Raw genomic sequence first — 15,266 nt, 5'->3', positions numbered from 1 at the left:
TTAGAGCATGTGCTTCATTTTTTGATAGAGAGACAAAAGCAAAGATATTTATGCTGTTTCCTTTTTTAGTTTGAATGTCAGGACTGTTTATTTGACACCATAACTTCAGTGATGTGTGTCTGTGCATGCTGCTTCAGAGACCAGCGCAAACACCAGAAATCATTGAAGTAGAACATGTTTCCCCCTCCATGTGTGAGAAAGGAATTCAATTAAACACTGGAAATTTTTGTTGTGTAATGCAGAAATGTATTTAGACAACAACATTGTCAACCTGCAAGCTGTACCTGACTACTGTGTTTGTTGTTTGAGCTGAGCTTGTGCCGGATTTTACGGGAAATTGCTGTGTGATATTCTGATGAGACTTTGTCACTTGCTGTAAAGTTGTTGCCAGCTCCTGGGTTACACAGTTCAGTAATCGACGGCTGTTTTCCGACAATATTCAAAGAATGCTGGCATATGGAGTGTGCTGAACTGAACCAGTTGAACCGTTGATTTGACAATCCCCCAAAAGATCATCTATCTAATGGATTTTTCACCTGTTTGTTCAGCATTCCAGTGGAAGTATTTACAAATATTATGGAAATGAAAAGGATAATGGCAGTATGGGTCTAGTGAGTTTCTGTGAATTGCCAATGAAAACCGAGGCAGTGAGTGAATTGAAGTGGAGGTGTTATTTGTGAGCTCATCTTTGTGGTTGAACTTCAAAAGTAGGTGAAGTCACCCACTCCAGGCAAATTCTTTGGAAGTATTGAGAGCTTCCAGTGAGTTCATCAAAGTAACAAGTTGTTTTTCAGCAGCCATTCCCCCAGTCGAGAAGTCCTGTGATTTTAGACTCGGATTTGCCTAGTTCGTGAGCTGACATATCACTGTAAAGTATGTGGGACTGCAGTGACCGGACTACATTCTCTCAGGATATTTACTTGGAATAACTCTTCCTTCTTCCATATCTTTTGAATGGCCAGTAAGATGGAAGGCAAATTTCATCTAGTCAGGTAATTGTCAATCATACTAAAATATACACATATCTAACATTCTATCCACCCAAAAGCAATGATGACCTCCTTATTTCTTGTGAATACTGTATAACCTGTTATTCTGGCGATCGTTTAATTTTGCGAATTTCACAAATTACTGTTGGTCCACAAGTTTAACAAAACACAAAAATGTCGCCGTGCACTAGAGTGATAATACATTTACAGTAGTCTCGGTGTCAGTTCATGAGAACAGCATGTCCCGAAAATGTCTTTAACCTCCTCATTCGTGAAAATATCCAAACGCAAAAATAATGTCAGCTTATACAGTAGGTGGGACTACTTGGCTTTTCAGGCTTTCCTATGTGGCACACTAGACAGTACTAGTATGATGAAATGCTTATTGTGTTTGAATCAATTTTGACTTTGATTTGAAACATTACAAAACTATTTGTATTCATAGTCTTTGGTTGTTGGAACATACAGTCTGAGTAGACCCTTGGCAAACTTGAATTTCTGTAGAGGTATTCTGGGGGGTGTTTCACAGAGCTGTTCTTAAAGTTATGAAGGACTTAAGAACGACTGGTGATCAGTTCTTATGTGCTATACTTATCAGAATTTCCATAATTCAGAACAAGAACTGATCACCAGTCGCTCGTAAGTTGTTCGTAACTTTACGAACAGCTTCATGAAACACCCCCCCCCCCCCTTCCCGGTCATTTCCCAGAAGTGTATGCCGTATTATAAGTGTGGTGAGCAGAATACAGTGTATTTCACAAATTTGGACAAGTAACTAAATTTTGCATGTGGTTGAATTTGTGATCAAGATCAGCAGTGATAGAATAAGGAACAAATGTTGTCCCTTTTTGGGGGAAATGTTTGCAGTATCCCCCTTTAGAGACAGTGTCAATTTCGTATTAAATATGGACAGCAGTATGGTATGATAATGGTATGATCTTTGAAGGCTTGCATGATGGTGAGATTACTTTCTCAGGGGGAGGTTTGCGGTACACCATGTGGGAAGTCGTGAATAGGATTTCCTTTACTGGACTTCCTTTATTGGGGTACTGCAAATCAGTCTCTAAGATAATGATTTCTTAATTTTGTGACTGTCAGTAGATTTGCAATGGTTCACTAAAGAGGAAAGTGGCATAAAGTGAATGTGGTTTACAATGTAAACACCTCCAATGTATTTAATGTAGATCTACATTGCATCATTAAAGGGCAAAAAACAGTCAATGCTTTCCTCTTGAGTTTTCTTGTTTTCTTATGATAATCTCTCAATGTACAGGTAAGACCAGGAAAGCTCTGACCTTACATAAAGACTCCTACCTAACATAGTTTTTCTTGGTATTGTAACAATTTATAAAATAGTGCCATAAACTTGTACATCTGATACAAGAGTGTTCCAATCAAAGCGTGTATATTCCAAGGCAGTACAAGGCAAGCACCTCTTTGGTATTTCATGCACCGCTAGCAGATGGCAAACAGTTCCAGGTGCTTGGATCTCCACAGTTTGACTCAGACATTGTTACTATGTAACTTGATTTACATATTTTCTATTATGTGTTTACTTTTATAAAATCATTTTGTGTTTGTGTGTGTGTATTTGTGTGTCTTTTAAAAATTTTGAAGACTCAGTCCGGAGTATACTCGGACAGGTGTCTAGGAGAAATACATGTTAATTTAGCAAATTCAGCTCATCCTCAGTGGGTTTAAGCATGGATGCTGCCTACTTTAACTCTGTTCTATCTTCGTTCTTTGTGTATACATTGTATCTATGTGGTTCTCGCAGCTTGTCAAGCCTGCCAAAACATCTATTCAAAGAACCTATTCAGTGTATTAAATGTTGCACAGTATATTACCACAGATTTTAAACCCCTCAGGTAACAGAAATTCCTTACTATCAGTATGAAACTATGAGGGCAAAAGTTGTGGGGACCTGGGAATCGAGATTCTGTCCTTTGTATTTTAATAACTAAGCCATCTAAAGACTGCATGAACACAACAAGAGACTGCATGACATCCATTAGACCCCTGCTTTTAGAAATTCTGGTAAGAGCTTTTATTCAGTGATTAGTGATACCCTAAGAGTGCTCTACACATGGTCTGTTGAAAGAATGACTGAAGCACAATAGGTGTTCTTAAAGGGATGGTATAGTTTTGGTTGAGATGGGACTTCAGATTTTCAAACTTTTTTGTGAGATAATGAGAAACCTCATAGGAAATATTAAAGAGCATACAATTCTAAGAGGAATTCAAAGTTTATTTGATGAAAATTGGTTTTGAAATAGCTGAGATACCCAAATGTAAAGAGGTCTTATTAAGGTGGAATGCACCTTTTATTTGGACCTGTTTGACTTTTTTTTTTTTTATATCCAAGCCATTTCAAAATCAATTTTCATCAAATAAACTTTCAATTTCTCAACACATATGTTCTTTAACATTTCATATTAAAGTGATCTGTCATATCAATATTTGTCATAATATCAAGGACATTCTGAGCAGGATTATGAGAGTAGTGCAGTTAAAGAAGAGCTCTTGCATAAAAGATGCTATAGAAGACTGCCGCAGTGTGATATTTACTCGAATGCAAACTGACTGTCAATGGAGTAATATGATAAAGCATGATAAACAGGGAGGTTTTCATCTCACCTCCCTGTTGTAACCAAGGATTGTGAAATAGGGTTTTAGTCGTTAAGTGCATTAAAGGTGCTCATTAATTTTCTAGCATTAAGTAAATCGCCTAAGATGAATATAGTCTTTGATGGTATGCTCTTCAATGAATTCACCATAAAGGTATGCACATCAATTGAAGTGCTGCTTTGAGAATTCTCTTTATACACAATGAATGCAGTAATTTTTATGGGGCTGGCAATGTCAATGAAGAATGCAATCCTTAGTGCATTGTGCAGTGTTTACAGACCGAGACCACCTCCAGAGCGAGGCCAAATGCGAGGCCAATTTTGGCCTCGCATTTGGCCTTTTGTGCGTTTACACTGAAGCGGGGCTGGGCACGGCCGTGGCCGAGCCGCGGCCGAGCCTCGCACTGTAAACGGGGTCTTAGAGAACATACAATCAAATAACCTGCTAAACCAGAAATGTTCTCATGCATTTTAATTTTGCAAATTTCCTGAAAGCCAGGATTCACAAAATTAAAATGCATGCAAAAGTTTTTGTCTACACTATGTGCATTTATTGCCAGTGGCAATTTGCGAAAATGTCATGCTGTGTAAAAAGGCAGTTAGCTCCAATTCACGAAAAAATCCATCTTTACAGTATGTGCGATGTGATATTTATTCACATATGAAGGCTTGTGGTATACATGTGATATATACTTGTATATCCTCCCCATCCCCCCCCCCCCCCCGAAGGTCACATGCCAGAATTAAATACATTTTAATAATAATTGCCCCTGAGGTGAACATACCATGATAATAACACATTGAACAGCTATTTCATACAGCACATTGCTCATACTAGTTCAGTTCAGACGACAAGCCCTAACCTCGAGGTTAAGCTCTTGCCCCCTAACTTTGACGTGTGTCCACACGACGAATCTTAACCTCGAGGTTAAATTCCTACCCCTTTGAGTGCATTGATTTTTGTGTCCTCATGGTGTTTAACTACAAGTGGGTTAGAGCGCTAACCATATGATTTCTCGTGGCTCTTAACATCGAGCTAACCTCGAGGTTAGCCAACTGTGAGTGCGTCTTCACGGTCCCTAACTACAAGCTCTAACCTCGAGGTTTCCTAACCTCGAGGTTTCCTTACCTCGAGGTTAAGGCTTGTCGTCTGAACATAACTACTGTTATTCGCATAAAGACCTGTCTTTTTTTCTCTCTCGATTTTTCTTGTGTGTGTGTGTGTGTGTGTGTGTGTGTGTGTGTAAATTTCATAGTCATTCCTTTGTTGTGAGGAATGTGAGGTTTTCTTTTGTTAGGTGAAAAATTCCCAGACAAGCATGCAATTCTGACCTTTATTTTTCAATGCACCCTTCTGTATGTTAGAATGACTTTAAGCACATCTGGAGCCTTAATATCTAGAGGTTTCTCTTTAGCAAATATGCTGCTCTCCATTCATAATTGGATAATTTATGACTATTAACTTAATCCCCTGGGGGAGTAAAGGGGCTCAATCTTTTTTTTTTTTTTTCCAATTAAGTCTGTCAGCACTGTTTCACCTTCCAAGTAATGCTTGAGTTATTAATTCTGTGGGATTTGTAGAAGTCTGATCAAATTTTACTGATGCAGTTTGGACTTGTGGAATCTTCACACACTTTCCTCTGCACTGAACAAAAACTTGATTGGATGCAACTCATAGAGATTGACAGAAGTAGCATTAAAGATATTACAATTTGATACATATATCTTTATAGGTATGTGGATGCATTGATTGATGTATTTAGTGCTGTAAAAGCTGTTACTTTTGCGAGATTCAATTTTTTGAGAATTTGGCTTATGACTGTTGGGCGGCAAATAAAACAACACTTGGAAATATCGCTACCTGATGCACTAGCGGAGTGAACAGACGGGCATTAGTGTACATTGTACTTACGATATAGCCTTTAAAGGGAAGGTAAACCCAAAGAGCAATGTGGATTGAGTGAAAGCAGCAACATTAGTAGAACACATCAGTGAAAGTTTGAGAAAAATCGGACAATCGATGCAAAAGTTATGAATTTTTAAAAATTTGGTGTTGGAACCGCTGGATGAGGAGACTACTAGAGGATATGACGTATGAGTGGACAACAATACAAAGAAAATATAAAGGATATTCAACAAAAATTCACTTTTCTAGAATTATGAAAGAGCAGTGGACCAACCGCTTTCAGAAAGAAGGGGGAATAATTGCTACCCTTAACATAATGTCAATATCAAGTTGATGGAATTTGTAATTTTCATGAAAAATTGATTTTTGTAGTATTTTCTTTATATTTTCTTGATATTGTAGTCCACTCATACGTCATAACCTCTAGTAGTCTCCTCATCCAGCGGTTCCAACACCAAAACTTTAAAAATTCATAACTTTTGCATCGATTGTCCGATTTTCTTCAAACTTTCACTGATGTGTTCTACTAATGTTGCTGCTTTCACTCAATCCACATTGTTCTTGGGGTTTATCTTCCCTTTAAAGTGTCAAATTGCAAAATGTCTGTGACCTGGAAAATATGTTGTACATGGAAGTTTGTTTGTTTGTTTGTTTCTGTGTTTGTTCATTTCCATCTGAGAAGATGGCTGGATAGCCCATATTCAGCTATGCTATTAAAGCTAATCTTCTATGGGGTCCAGTTGGATGTGAGGTGGGACAAATTCACCGGGTTTAACACCCCGCTCTTTGCGATGAATGAATGAAGCGGGATTGAAACGGGACCTCCATTTTATGTCCTATCGGAGGGACAGAGTGTTTTGCCTCTTGCTAGAGGGGACGGTATGATTACACACAACATTGCTCAGTCCAGACTCGGGTTCGAACCCGGGCCCTTCGGATCGTGAGGCAGACGTACTACCGACTGAGTCCTTCATTCTTACATTCATATAAGATTTAACTCATTTATTTCAGGCACTTCCGGGGGTAATTAGGATTTATCATTTATACACAAGATGAGTCCATGCATAAGCTACAATTTCCCATGTCAAACTGAATTTGGCCAAAATTTGGACTTGGGTCGTTCTTATATTCAGGTCTTCAAATGATTCTTGTGAATTGTATTTTACAATTGTACATTGCCTTCAGCATCTAGCCTTCTGTATATTGTTCTGAGTGGTTTGTCTGCCTTGTTTGCTAATGTCCTTTTTTTTCTGGCTTGTTCCATAAGTGTTTCTGACATACTTTAATCTAAACAACTCTAGATTCTAATGCTATCTTGAAAATGAAGGTACATCGTACATAAAACTATTGACAGTTTAACCTGTTGAGGATGTGTCGCGAGTATACCCGGGTATAACAAAAAAAAACTGCCGGCCCCCAGGACTTCGTTATAATGGGAGTCCAGTGTAGCCTCATTGGACAAATTACACAGTAGCAAGTTTACATTGAGTAGATCTACTTATGCATGGTAAGAAAATTCAAATCTTTTTATATATCTAAAGGTTGTTTACATTAAAGAAATGATAAGGAAATTTCTATGACGTCATGCGCACATGGCCAGGTTTGTTTAACCAAGGAGGTACTAACCTAGTACCTCCTTGGTTTAACGGTACTTGTTGCACATATTACAGTGCATATGCCGACCAGATTTGTGGTTCTTACAACGCTTGAACCTTGCAATTTGCAGACCGCTCTCGAGAGGGAGGTTTGTCGGGCTGTAAATAAAGGACTCCATCGCATTGACAGAATGATTTATTGTCACTTGAATTGGTTTGCCAATCGGAAAACTGGAGGCCACCAACATTTCAACCTTTGGCATTTTACTTGCGTTTTGTATGCTGGAAGTGAATTCATTTGGAAACATTGACGCATTTTACTTCTCATATCATGTGGGTAGAGAGCTGCCCTGTTGATGTCACATGCAAATGAAGCTTGGATGAATGTGTCTAAGGCTTCTTTGATTTGCCTCTAGATTCTCAGCCTTAATTATTCCCAAAATGTGGTACGAGAGGATTTAAAGGAGATTAAATAGATATCTTTCTAGGTGGCCTAGAGGTTTAAATGAGAAAGGCATCGATATTCAGAGTTTACGGTAGGAAAAAAAAAATGCTGTCAGCAATCCTTAGAAATCAGCTCAGATTACATGCTGGCATTTGTACAAAGCCAGCTGGATTAGACTGTAGTCAGGGCTGCTGCTGAATATGATGTAGGAAGCGTATTCACAATGAACACTACACAAATGCACAAATACATTGTAGGAGTTGTCTATCTATGGTGGCTTCTAATCACAAATCGTCTTTACATCATAGACTCCCAAGCAGCCTGTGCTCATTGTAATCACCACCCTGTCATCCTTGTGACATTCAAATTTTTTGCCTCAAATGTTTTGAATACTATGTAGAGAACTGTGATATTCCACTAAATTGATATCATGTTTTGTTGAAATGGACCTGTTTGAGCTTACAGTAGAAAAATGGTCTTTATATAAAGTTGTACAGAAAGATCATGCACTGATAAACTTTCAGTGCGAGAAAGATGGCTTTCACTGGAAGGATGCCAGAAGAAGCTGATTGTAGGGAAATTAGCAAAACATTGCACGACCTGAGTTTAAGATCCAGGTTTCTAATTCCTAAAAATTTGGAGGTTAATTGGATGAGTAACAACCATGACGCTATGTAAATGCTGTTTCATCATCATCATATAAACGTAAGTAAATGATTGTCAAACCAACTGAAAACTCCCGCATTCCATTTACTTCGAGTCAGTAAAGCTCATCACAACACTTTCATATTCAACTAGGATGGCGCTTCAGTCAAAACCCAGAAAGGCGTCAGAGGTTTGGTTATATGTAAGAGGTATATAATTACTACCATTAGGACACTTAGGCAATCTCAAGAGTTAGAGAGGTTTTAGTCATTGATAGTTTGCGTATGTCCACCATGCAGTCAGTAATGTCATTGATATAATTAGCCTTTGGTAATTTGCCCAAATGTTTATGATATTAGTTTCAAATTTGCCATTCTTGGTGCTGACTGCCTGGTCTGTGTTTATGTCACAGGAAAAGAAACCGAAACTACCTAGTTTTGATTACTTTTGTGCGGCTGCGTACAAGTGGTACTCAGTTTTGTTCAATAGGCGCTGGAGGTCAGTGCAGTGTGCAATAGCAAGTCAAAACCGCTTGTGCCTTGAATACACATGTAGTACACAGTAATGTTGTCAATTGCAGTCAACATAGGAAAATATCCGAGGGAGTGACTTTTCACTTTTTATTTCATGAGTTGCTCATCATTTGATTATTTGTGGATAAAATTTCTCTGTCTGTATTTTATCATATTACATGTATTTTGATCAGTTTCTGATGAGGTAAATTGGTCACCCATTGCTGCAGTCAAAGAACTACATAATGGGAACTTTACTTTCACTCTTGATGGCAGAATATGGTGTAATTGTACTACAAAGATCCTGATGGGAAGTATTCGTGACAATTACAATTGGAATATAATGTTCTAATATGAGCATTGCTACATCCCTTCCAATGTCACTAAATGGAGAAGATTAAAATCGCAATGCACTGAGTGCAGAGAACTATAATGGGCATTATTCCTATAACTATCTCTGTAATTATTTTGATCTATCTATCTATCAATCTATCTGTCTATCAGTCAATCTATCTATCTATCTATCTGTCTATCAGTCAATCTATCTATAGATCTAATATCCATATCTGTCTTTAGTAAATCCATCTATCTGTTTCACTGTAGCTCTCCCTCTCTGTCTATATCAAACTAGATCATCTAATAACTATCTATCTATCTGTCTTTCAGTCAATCAATCTATCTATCTATCATCTATATCTATCTATTTATCTGTCTATCTACTATCTGTCTGTGTGTACATAGTATCTAACAATCTACATTTGATTCATTGACATATTATTTATCTCTCTTTCTTATTATCTACAGCTATACTGTATTTGTCTATGTATGCGAATCTTTTCACTTAGGTTTTCATCTTCTGTTAAAGGGATGGTGCAGTATTGGTGGAGATGAGAATTGGGCTTTTAACTTTTTGGGAGATACCAAGAAAACACTTATGGTATAGTACAGAGCATACCATTTTAAGAGGAATTCAAAGTTTATTTGTAGAAAATCGGGTTTGGAATGACTGAAAGATCCAAAAACAAAGTAAAACAAAGTGATTGTAATAAAGTGTGGGTCCTACACTTTATTAGAATCACTCTTTTTTGGATATCTCAGCCATTTCAAAACCAGTTTTCATCAAATAAATGTTGAATTCCTCATGGCATTACATAAACTCTTTCATTTTTCATAAGAGGTTTCTCATTATCTCACCTAAAAAAGTTAGAAACCTGAAATTAGGTCTCAACCTAAACTATACGATCCCTTTAACGTCAATGAAAGGAAGAGAACTCGAGAGATACGTGTGTACATAAAATGAATGTCTTTGACATTTAACAGGATGCACTATGTATGTAAAGACTTTGACTTCATGTGACTTTCTTGTGTTCTATTTATGTAATGACCAGACACACATTGTAACAGAGGGAATCAATTTTATTTTCGTCATGAAGATTAGTCACATGTCTGTACATTGTAGGCCCTTGAATGAGTAGGGTGTCTTATAATGTGCCAAAGTGATGAGTCTGGTAGATAAGGATGTATATTTCTGTCTGGCTCGCTGCGTACCCTATGCTTAGCCATGCACCCCTAGGATGCTATTAATGTACTTCCCCTCCGGTGTGGACACTGTCTGTGGGTTGAATGTCGAGTCTGGCTAGATCCTTGACGGTAGAGTCTCCGGTTACAAGTCAGTGTTCTTAACCTTTCATACGAACTCCTCCCTTCTTTTTATATTCTGGGGAAGAATTAGATACCAGTATAACTGAGGAACATATAAAAGAAGTAGTAATTGAGACTTATAGGATAATAATCTCTGGTGTCATGAAATAAGGGTGGAATTATGCCCACAAATTTATGGAAAACTTTCTGGAAATGCTAGTGAACAATGAGTGCTGATAGATGTACTGGAACACATCAAGTATTTTCTTGTGAAGAAGTTAAGCTTACATTAAGTGAACAAATTTTAGGTGATACATGGTCAAAAATTTGGCTAGGAGTTACTTGTAATAGCATCCACTTGTGTGACCACATCAAAAAGAGCACAAAATGTGTAAAAACACCAGTTATACATGTAGATATTAATAGATATATAGATATAATTTCTTACTGGGGGTTTCAAGTATGCCTAACAAAAGATAATTTATTCACTAACATACAGCTGTAGCAACACACCTGGCTCATTGCATAACCCATCGAAAGTGCTTTTGTTCTTCTTTGGAAGCCCCCAGTTGTGGCTGTTTTGAGTTGGTTTATCTATAGCAGGAGAGCTTTGGAAACACTGAAACCCTTTTGGTAGGGTATTACATGGTTGATAGAAACTCTGAGAAGGTTGAGAGGCCTTCAGGAAAAAATGAATAGAAACCACTAAGGTTTTGCTTATCTCATCATTAGATTAGTTACATTCAGACTCTGATCCTTAACTTTGAGTGTGTCTGCATGGTACTTAGCTACAAGCTTAATCTCAAAGTTAGCTTAACTTCAAATTAATGGTCACCGTCTGAATGCAACTAAAGGAAGATTGAAAGTGAAGCATAGAGGAAAGTTTAGATTATCCAGAAAAGTACTTTTAGATGTCAGTTGTGGTTTTAGTTTCCTTTAATGATGGTAAAGAGGATTTCTGTGAATTCTTTCTCACTTGTACTTTTCACTGTTGATAGTTCATATTTGTGACCTGGACAGCAAGTTTTGTCATAGAGTAATCCAAGGTGTTTCATGCTGTTAATTCATGCATGAGAATCATTAAAGCTCCTGAATCACCTACTCAAAAGAGCTATGACAACATCTCAGCAACATTTTGTGGGGACTGTTTTAACCCATTACGGATGAGTCCCGAGTATACTCGGGCAGGTGTCTAGATGGGAAATGCGTGTTAATAGCAAAATCAGTCCATCCTCTACGAGTTAACAGGCAGGGTAAAAAAGGATTGCCCAGACTCTACCTGGACCTTGTCGCGGTAACTCTGTGTTGAAATGCTCTGTTAAAGCAGGGCTTTAGTGAATGCCCTATAACTGCATAGGTGACAGTGTGGTTAAGTGCATGAAGAGACACTCATGCACTAGTCTTATACCACTTACTTACTTACTTACAATGTACATAGGACAGTGTGTCCCTTTGTTCTCCTACGAGTGATCTTTCTCCAGTTTGGTCTTCCCTGGGCTTGATGTTCAGCCTCTTTTAGCAGGGGCGGATCCAGGGAGGACCGCAACCGGCGCACGCCCCCCCCCCTTTATTTTTTGTGGAAACAAAAGAAATAAAAAGAAAAAAATGGGGGGAGGGGTGCGTGCGCCCCCCTTTAATTTTGTAAACACGCCCCCTCTTTACGGAATTCCTGGATCCGCCCCTGTTTTAGGGGAATGCCCACGTCTCTTTCAATTTGGTCTCTCCAGTGGGCTGGGGGGCGTCCTGGTGGTCTTTTCCTGAGAAAGTCATTCTTGACAGATACAAAGAAGCAGAGGGTTCGTGATGGGCAAAACATAGGGATATGGAATGTGTGAACCTTCCAAACAGTAGGGAATTGGGATATACTCCTCAGTGAAGCCAGAAGATTTAATCTGGATATCTTAGGATTGTGTGAGAAAAACCTGGCTACCAGTGAAACATTAATGATCAAAGAAGAATATAATTTTATGCACTGGTCACCACACTGTAATCAGTGGAACAGGAAAAGTGAATGCATTTGACTTCACTTAAGATATGAAGAGATTGTGCAGTCTGTGCAGTGAGAGCTTGTTCACTTAGAACTGTGTAGCCAAGGGAGTATGTGTGATACATCCTTGGTATAGCTGAAATGATATACCAGCATCTGTGTAATATAGATCGTCGTAGGATGAATGATGTATGTTTGAAGAGTTTGATTGCAAAATGAGTTATCTCCATCCTTGCCCATCCTTGTCCGTATTTGCAGTTAAACTTATGCTGAAAAACAAAGAAATGATAAGAAAATATTGGATACTTTTTAATCATAACTTCAAAAGTATATTTCTTGTTATGTAACAAGTGAGCTATCATTGGAAGGGTTTTATACCCTCTATAAGTAGTAATGGACTTCAATACTTTGAATGGCGCTTTCACATTTTGCAAGCAAACTCTTCATTTGTTAATGGATTTAATTTGTGTGGAGTAGATGATGATTTGCTACAATTGTATCGTGTTGGGTTTGCAGTCTGCCACCCTGTGTGAGTATGGTATGCCTCTACATTGTGTGCTGGAGTGCATTTGTCTGAATGTATTCGGTAGTTGAACAAAATTGAGGGCTTGTTGAAGTATGCATGTGGACAATTTGTGTAAATGTGTGTGGGTTGTATGCTCTTAAATTATTCAGAGATGTCAAGGCTGGGAATGAGAAATTGCAATTCATTGACATACATGTACATACTGAAACTAAATGGGTAGGTGTGGAGCAGATTCCCCCCCCCCCCCCCCCCCCCCCCCGCATGTTAGGTCTGCATTATTAGTTGACAATATAGATGCCAATATAGATGCCACAAGTGGAGGTCAGAATGTGTAGATTGTGTTACATACCATGTACCAAGCAATCCATGTGATAGATCACACCATGCCAAAATGAAACACAATATGTTTACCTATAGAACTTTTTCAGGATTGCTCATCGACATTCAATTGAAGCATTAGATTTCTTATGTGGATGCAGAGAATGTTGAATGAATAATGAAACAAAATACTCTCTACTTTTTTTTCAATCTCGTATTGAGAAAAGCACTGTCTGAAGTGAATGGGAAATTACTCTGGGGTACAACTGCCTGTATGTTACAAAAATGTGTATGTTACATGTCTATGTACATGTAACATGTTACTGGGCACAGCTGTATCAACATGCTCCACCTTTTGGGCATCGAGTCAACTGATATACCAATGTACAGCTGTAGGAGTGTTTCTTTACTACCATGTTATTATGGATGCTCATGAAGTACAATGTAGCAGTGTAGCTGGCAATGGACTACACTTTAAACAACATTCAAATTTGAAACATATCAACCTACAAAATGTATCTATCTTTCTATGCCTCTCTCTCTCTCTCTCTCTCTCTCTCTATCTATCTATCTATCTATCTATCTATCTATCTATTTTAAATATCTATTTATCTATAACTACGTATCTTTCTACAATGTTTGTATCTACCTGGGTATCTTTCTATCTATCTATATCAACCTATGAAGACTTAGATTTATCTGAAATTGACAACCAATACAACCCTTAACCTTGCAAAAGTATCACCTGACTTTGTACCAACAGCCAATGTATGCCCAGTTGTTGCCATGTGCATTGCATTGAAAAGAGATTCACTGCTATGGCTGTGCAATCAGTGAGCACACACAGCTACCAGTTGGAGTTGTTGGGATTGAAAAAGACATTTAAATTGATTGATTACTTAGTATGATCATTTCTGGTTTTATTAGTTTGTTGATAGGGAAATGGGTGTGGTTTGTCATTGTTGATATTTAAAGCAAATCAATCACCTTGTCATGGGATACCTTATTCGTTGTCTAAGAAACGAATTATGAATGCATGCACTAACAATAACTAATCATGTATAGCAGTATGTGAGTGTGTCTGAAAAAATGTTAGGCGAGTTCTTTTATAAGAAACATAAAAATGATGACTGATTATGTAAGAGTTTCTTCCCTTGTCCCTCTGATTCACTCCCTCTGACTCACTCCCTAAACTCATTTCCTTTTCCTCTTTCTATCATTCGCTCAGCCTATGTTTTAATGTTTATTTTGATTCATGGGCCTGTGAAGTTGGTGTTTTTTTTTTTTCAATTTGTTCACTCCTTGTTATAAAATGTGTGAAGAATGTTTGCCTGAGATATGGTCAGAGACTTGATTCTTCCTTTTACCCACCTTTTACCTAATAAGATTTTATTTTGCAGAAAGCTTCTCATTGCTCAGTATGCACCCCTTAAAGATTTTTTCCCTCTGTGATGTGATTTCTGCAATGTCAATGTGATCATGCAATGTGTGTAGGGATGACACCTTGCCTTGTTGATTAAAGTTTGCTCAGACACATTTCTAGTCTCTTCTTCAATGATGATAAATTCAGTGAAAATATGAAATGTAATGAGAGTAATGTGAATAGATAAGTATGCTATTCCTTTGCAACTATTTGACAATTGCCCTTCATTGATGTAAATTTAGTAAATGTTCAGCCATTATAAAAATCATGGGTGTACATACAAGGGTTGGACTCAAACCAACAGCCTCCTGATCATTAGACAGGCATCATGTCCACTACTAGACTACCAACCTTTCATCACACAGCCAGTACTGGTTCTTATCCCTTTAGCAGTGGATACTGCGTGTAGTAGAATCAAATTAGTGAGTAGACTGTCAACAGTTATGGTTTGATAAGAAAAATTGTGATATCTCCTTTAATATGTTTTTGGCTTTATTGCACAAAAATCATATGGTATAGCAATAGGATGTTTTGTGATACTACTGACCTACACATATATATGCATCAGAAGTGATATCTTGGAACATAAATCACTGCTCCCAAAGGTAAACAGGACCTTATTAATATGTTATTCCTTTTGTCTTTTCTGACC

Source organism: Diadema setosum, chromosome 19 (assembly GCF_964275005.1).
Source record: "Diadema setosum chromosome 19, eeDiaSeto1, whole genome shotgun sequence".
Classification (NCBI taxonomy): domain Eukaryota; kingdom Metazoa; phylum Echinodermata; class Echinoidea; order Diadematoida; family Diadematidae; genus Diadema; species Diadema setosum.
The sequence above is the reverse complement of the archived record's forward strand: the minus strand, read 5'-3'. Positions refer to the sequence as shown.